The sequence below is a fragment of the Hemiscyllium ocellatum genome, unplaced genomic scaffold, assembly GCF_020745735.1.
Source record: "Hemiscyllium ocellatum isolate sHemOce1 unplaced genomic scaffold, sHemOce1.pat.X.cur. scaffold_1336_pat_ctg1, whole genome shotgun sequence".
Classification (NCBI taxonomy): domain Eukaryota; kingdom Metazoa; phylum Chordata; class Chondrichthyes; order Orectolobiformes; family Hemiscylliidae; genus Hemiscyllium; species Hemiscyllium ocellatum.
The window spans coordinates 33,620-39,711 of NW_026867748.1; positions in this window are offsets into that span (position 1 = coordinate 33,620).

The following is a 6,092-nucleotide window of genomic DNA, read 5'->3' on the forward strand; positions in this document are numbered from 1 at the left end:
CTGACACAAGCCCTCAGTGCTGACACAAGCCCTCAGTGCTGTTACAAGCCCTCAATGTTGTTACAAGCCCTCAGTGCTGTTACAAGCCCTCAGTGCTGTTACAAGCCCTCAGTGCTGTTACAAGCCCTCAATGTTGTTACAAGTCCTCAGTGCTGACACAAGCCCTCAGCGTTGTTACATGCCCTCAGCGCTGTTACAAGCTCTGTGTTGTTACAAGCTCTCAGTGTTATTACAAGCCCTCAGTGCTGACACGAGCCCTCAGTGCTGTTACAAGCCCTCAGTGCTGTTACAAGCCCTCAGTGCTGTTACAAACCCTCAGTGTTGTTACATGCCCTCAGTGCTGACACAAGCCCTCAGTGCTGACACAAGCCCTCAGTGCTGTTACAAGCCCTCAGTGCTGTTACAAGCCCTCAATGTTGTTACAAGCCCTCAGTGCTGACACAAGCCCTCAGCGTTGTTACATGCCCTCAGCGCTGTTACAAGCTCTGTGTTGTTACAAGCTCTCAGTGTTATTACAAGCCCTCAGTGCTGACACAAGCCCTCAGTGCTGTTACAAGCCCTCAGTGCTGTTACAAGCCCTCAGTGCTGTTACAAGCCCTCAGTGCTGTTACAAGCCCTCAGTGTTGTTACAAGCCCTCAGTGCTGACACAAGCCCTCAGTGCTGACACAAGCCCTCAGTGCTGATACAAGCCCTCAGTGTTGTTACACGCCCTCAGTGCTGTTACAAGCCCTCAGTGCTGTTACAAGCCCTCAGTGCTGTTACAAGCCCTCAGTGCTGTTACAAGCCCTCAATGTTGTTACAAGCCCTCAGTGCTGACACAAGCCCTCAGCGTTGTTACATGCCCTCAGCGCTGTTACAAGCTCTGTGTTGTTACAAGCTCTCAGTGTTATTACAAGCCCTCAGTGCTGTTACAAGCCCTCAGTGCTGTTACAAGCCCTCAGTGCTGTTACAAGCCCTCAGTGCTGTTACAAACCCTCAGTGTTGTTACAAGCCCTCAGTGCTGACACAAGCCCTCAGTGCTGACACAAGCCCTCAGTGCTGACACAAGCCCTCAGTGCTGACACAAGCCCTCAGTGCTGTTACAAGCCCTCAGTGCTGATACAAGCCCTCAGTGTTGTTACACGCCCTCAGTGCTGTTACACGCCCTCATTGCTGTTACAAGCCCTCAGTGCTGTTACAAGCCCTCAGTGCTGTTACAAGCCCTCAGCGCTGTTACAAGTCCTCAGCGCTGACACAAGCCCACAGCACTGTTACAAGCCCTCAGCGCTGACACAGGCCCTCAGCGCTGACACAAGCCCTCAGCGCTGTTACAAGCCCTCAGCGCTGACACAAGCCCTCAGTGCTGACACAAGCCCTCAGTGCTGTTACAAGCCCTCAGTGCTGATACAAGCCCTCAGTGTTGTTACACGCCCTCAGTGCTGTTACACGCCCTCAGCACTGTTACACGCCCTCATTGCTGTTACAAGCCCTCATTGCTGTTACAAGCCCTCAGCGCTGTTACAAGCCCTCAGCGCTGTTACAAGTCCTCAGCGCTGTTACAAGTCCTCAGTGCTGACACAAGCCCACAGCGCTGTTACAAGCCCTCAGCACTGACACAGGCCCTCAGCGCTGACACAGGCCCTCAGTGTTGTTACAAGCCCTCAGTGTTGTTACACGCCCTCAGTGCTGACACAAGCCCTCAGCGCTGGCACAGGCTCTCAGCGCTGTTACAAGCCCTCAGTGCTGTTACACTCCCTCAGCGCTGACACAAGCCCTCAGCGCTGTTACAAGCCCTCAGTGCTGTTACACGTCCACATTGCTGTTACACGCCCTCAGTGCTGTTACACGCCCTCAGCGCTGACACAAGCCCTCAGCGCTGACACAAGCCCTCATTGCTGTTACAAGCCCTCATTGCTGTTACACGCCCTCATTGCTGTTACAAGCCCTCATTGCTGTTACAAGCCCTCATTGCTGTTACAAGCCCTCAGCGCTGTTACAAGCCCTCAGCGCTGTTACAAGCCCTCAGCGCTGTTACAAGCCCTCAGCGCTGACACAAGCCCTCAGCGCTGTTACAAGTCCTCAGCGCTGACACAAGCCCTCAGCGCTGTTACAAGCCCTCAGCGCTGTTACAAGCCCTCAGTGCTGTTACACGCCCACATTGTTGTTACACGCCCTCAGTGCTGTTACACGCCCTCAGTGCTGTTACAAGCCCTCAGCGCTGACACAAGCCCTCAGCGCTGACACAAGCCCTCAGCGCTGTTACAAGCCCTCATTGCTGTTACACACCCACATTGCTGTTACAAGCCCTCATTGCTGTTACACGCCCTCAGCGCTGTTACAAGCCCTCAGCGCTGTTACAAGCCCTCAGCGCTGACACAAGCCCTCAGCGCTGTTACAAGTCCTCAGCGCTGTTACATGCCCTCAGCGCTGTTACATGCCCTCAGCGCTGTTACAAGCCCGCAGTGCTGACACAAGCCCTCAGCGCTGTTACAAGCCCTCAGCGCTGTTACAAGCCCTCAGCGCTGACACAGGCCCTCAGCGCTGACACAGGCCCTCAGCGCTGACACAGGCCCTCAGTGTTGTTACAAGCCCTCAGTGTTGTTACAAGCCCTCAGAGCTGTTACACGCCCTCAGCCCTGACACAAGCCCTCAGCGCTGTTACAAGCCCTCATTGCTGTTACACGCCCACATTGCTGTTACAAGCCCTCATTGCTGTTACACGCCCTCAGCGCTGTTTCAAGCCCTCAGCGCTGTTACAAGCCCTCAGCGCTGACACAAGCCCTCAGCGCTGACACAAGCCCTCAGCGCTGACACAAGCCCTCAGCGCTGTTACAAGTCCTCAGCGCTGTTACAAGTCCTCAGCGCTGTTACATGCCCTCAGCGCTGTTACAAGCCCTCAGTGCTGACACAAGCCCTCAGAGCTGTTACACGCCCTCAGAGCTGTTACACGCCCTCAGTGCTGACACAAGCCCTCAGTGTTGTTACAAGCCCTCAGTGTTGTTACAAGCCCTCAGAGCTGTTACACGCCCTCAGTGCTGACACAGGCCCTCAGCGCTGACACAGGCCCTCAGTGTTGTTACAAGCCCTCAGTGCTGACACAAGCCCTCAGTGTTGTTACAAGCCCTCAGCGCTGTTACAAGCCCTCAGCGCTGTTACAAGCCCTCAGCGCTGTTACAAGCCCTCAGCTCTGACACAGGCCCTCAGCGCTGACACAGGCCCTCAGCGCTGACACAGGCCCTCAGTGCTGACACAAGCCCTCAGTGTTGTTACAAGCCCTCAGTGTTGTTACAAGCCCTCAGTGCTGACACAAGCCCTCAGCGCTGACACAGGCCCTCAGTGTTGTTACAAGCCCTCAGTGCTGACACAAGCCCTCAGTGTTGTTACAAGCCCTCAGCGCTGTTACAAGCCCTCAGCGCTGTTACAAGCCCTCAGCGCTGTTACAAGCCCTCAGCTCTGACACAGGCCCTCAGCGCTGACACAGGCCCTCAGCGCTGACACAGGCCCTCAGTGCTGACACAAGCCCTCAGTGTTGTTACAAGCCCTCAGTGTTGTTACAAGCCCTCAGTGCTGACACAAGCCCTCAGTGCTGACACAAGCCCTCAGTGCTGACACAAGCCCTCAGTGCTGATACATGCCCTCAGTGTTGTTACACGCCCTCAGTGCTGTTACAAGCCCTCAGTGCTGTTACAAGCCCTCAATGTTGTTACAAGCCCTCAGTGCTGACACAAGCCCTCAGCGTTGTTACATGCCCTCAGCGCTGTTACAAGCTCTGTGTTGTTACAAGCTCTCAGTGTTATTACAAGCCCTCAGTGCTGTTACAAGCCCTCAGTGCTGTTACAAGCCCTCAGTGCTGTTACACGCCCTCAGTGCTGTTACAAACCCTCAGTGTTGTTACAAGCCCTCAGTGCTGACACAAGCCCTCAGTGCTGACACAAGCCCTCAGTGCTGACACAAGCCCTCAGTGCTGACACAAGCCCTCAGTGCTGTTACAAGCCCTCAGTGCTGATACAAGCCCTCAGTGTTGTTACACGCCCTCAGTGCTGTTACATGCCCTCATTGCTGTTACAAGCCCTCAGTGCTGTTACAAGCCCTCAGTGCTGTTACAAGTCCTCAGCGCTGACACAGGCCCGCAGCGCTGACACAAGCCCTCAGCGCTGTTACAAGCCCTCAGCGCTGACACAAGCCCTCAGTGCTGACACAAGCCCTCAGTGCTGTTACAAGCCCTCAGTGCTGATACAAGCCCTCAGTGTTGTTACACGACCTCAGTGCTGTTACACGCCCTCAGCACTGTTACACGCCCTCATTGCTGTTACACGCCCTCATTGCTGTTACAAGCCCTCAGCGCTGTTACAAGCCCTCAGCGCTGTTACAAGCCCTCAGCGCTGTTACAAGTCCTCAGTGCTGACACAAGCCCACAGCGCTGTTACAAGCCCTCAGCACTGACACAGGCCCTCAGCGCTGACACAGGCCCTCAGTGTTGTTACAAGCCCTCAGTGTTGTTACACGCCCTCAGCGCTGACACAAGCCCTCAGCGCTGACACAAGCCCTCATTGCTGTTACAAGCCCTCATTGCTGTTACACGCCCACATTGCTGTTACAAGCCCTCATTGCTGTTACACGCCCTCAGCGCTGTTTCAAGCCCTCAGCGCTGTTACAAGCCCTCAGCGCTGACACAAGCCCTCAGCGCTGACACAAGCCCTCAGCGCTGTTACAAGTCCTCAGCGCTGTTACAAGTCCTCAGCGCTGTTACATGCCCTCAGCGCTGTTACAAGCCCGCAGTGCTGACACAAGCCCGCAGAGCTGTTACACGCCCTCAGAGCTGTTACACGCCCTCAGTGCTGACACAAGCCCTCAGTGTTGTTACAAGCCCTCAGTGTTGTTACAAGCCCTCAGTGTTGTTACAAGCCCTCAGAGCTGTTACACGCCCTCAGTGCTGACACAGGCCCTCAGCGCTGACACAGGCCCTCAGTGTTGTTACAAGCCCTCAGTGCTGACACAAGCCCTCAGTGTTGTTACAAGCCCTCAGCGCTGTTACAAGCCCTCAGCGCTGTTACAAGCCCTCAGCTCTGACACAGGCCCTCAGCGCTGACACAGGCCCTCAGCGCTGACACAGGCCCTCAGCGCTGACACAAGCCCTCAGTGTTGTTACAAGCCCTCAGTGTTGTTACAAGCCCTCAGTGCTGACACAAGCCCTCAGTGCTGACACAAGCCCTCAGTGCTGACACAAGCCCTCAGTGCTGACACAAGCCCTCAGTGCTGATACAAGCCCTCAGTGTTGTTACACGCCCTCAGTGCTGTTACAAGCCCTCAGTGCTGTTACAAGCCCTCAGTGCTGTTACAAGCCCTCAATGTTGTTACAAGCCCTCAGTGCTGACACAAGCCCTCAGCGTTGTTACATGCCCTCAGCGCTGTTACAAGCTCTGTGTTGTTACAAGCTCTCAGTGTTATTACAAGCCCTCAGTGCTGTTACAAGCCCTCAGTGCTGTTACACGCCCTCAGTGCTGTTACAAGCCCTCAGTGCTGTTACAAGCCCTCAGTGCTGTTACAAACCCTCAGTGTTGTTACAAGCCCTCAGTGCTGACACAAGCCCTCAGTGCTGACACAAGCCCTCAGTGCTGACACAAGCCCTCAGTGCTGTTACAAGCCCTCAGTGTTGTTACACGCCCTCAGTGCTGTTACAAGCCCTCATTGCTGTTACAAGCCCTCAGTGCTGTTACAAGCCCTCAGTGCTGTTACAAGTCCTCAGCGCTGTTACAAGTCCTCAGCGCTGACACAAGCCCACAGCACTGTTACAAGCCCTCAGCGCTGACACAGGCCCGCAGCGCTGACACAAGCCCTCAGCGCTGTTACAAGCCCTCAGCGCTGACACAAGCCCTCAGTGCTGACACAAGCCCTCAGTGCTGTTACAAGCCCTCAGTACTGATACAAGCCCTCAGTGTTGTTACACGACCTCAGTGCTGTTACACGCCCTCAGCACTGTTACACGCCCTCATTGCTGTTACACGCCCTCATTGCTGTTACACGCCCTCATTGCTGTTACAAGCCCTCAGCGCTGTTACAAGCCCTCAGCGCTGACACAAGCCCTCAGCGCTGACACAAGCCCTCAGCGCTG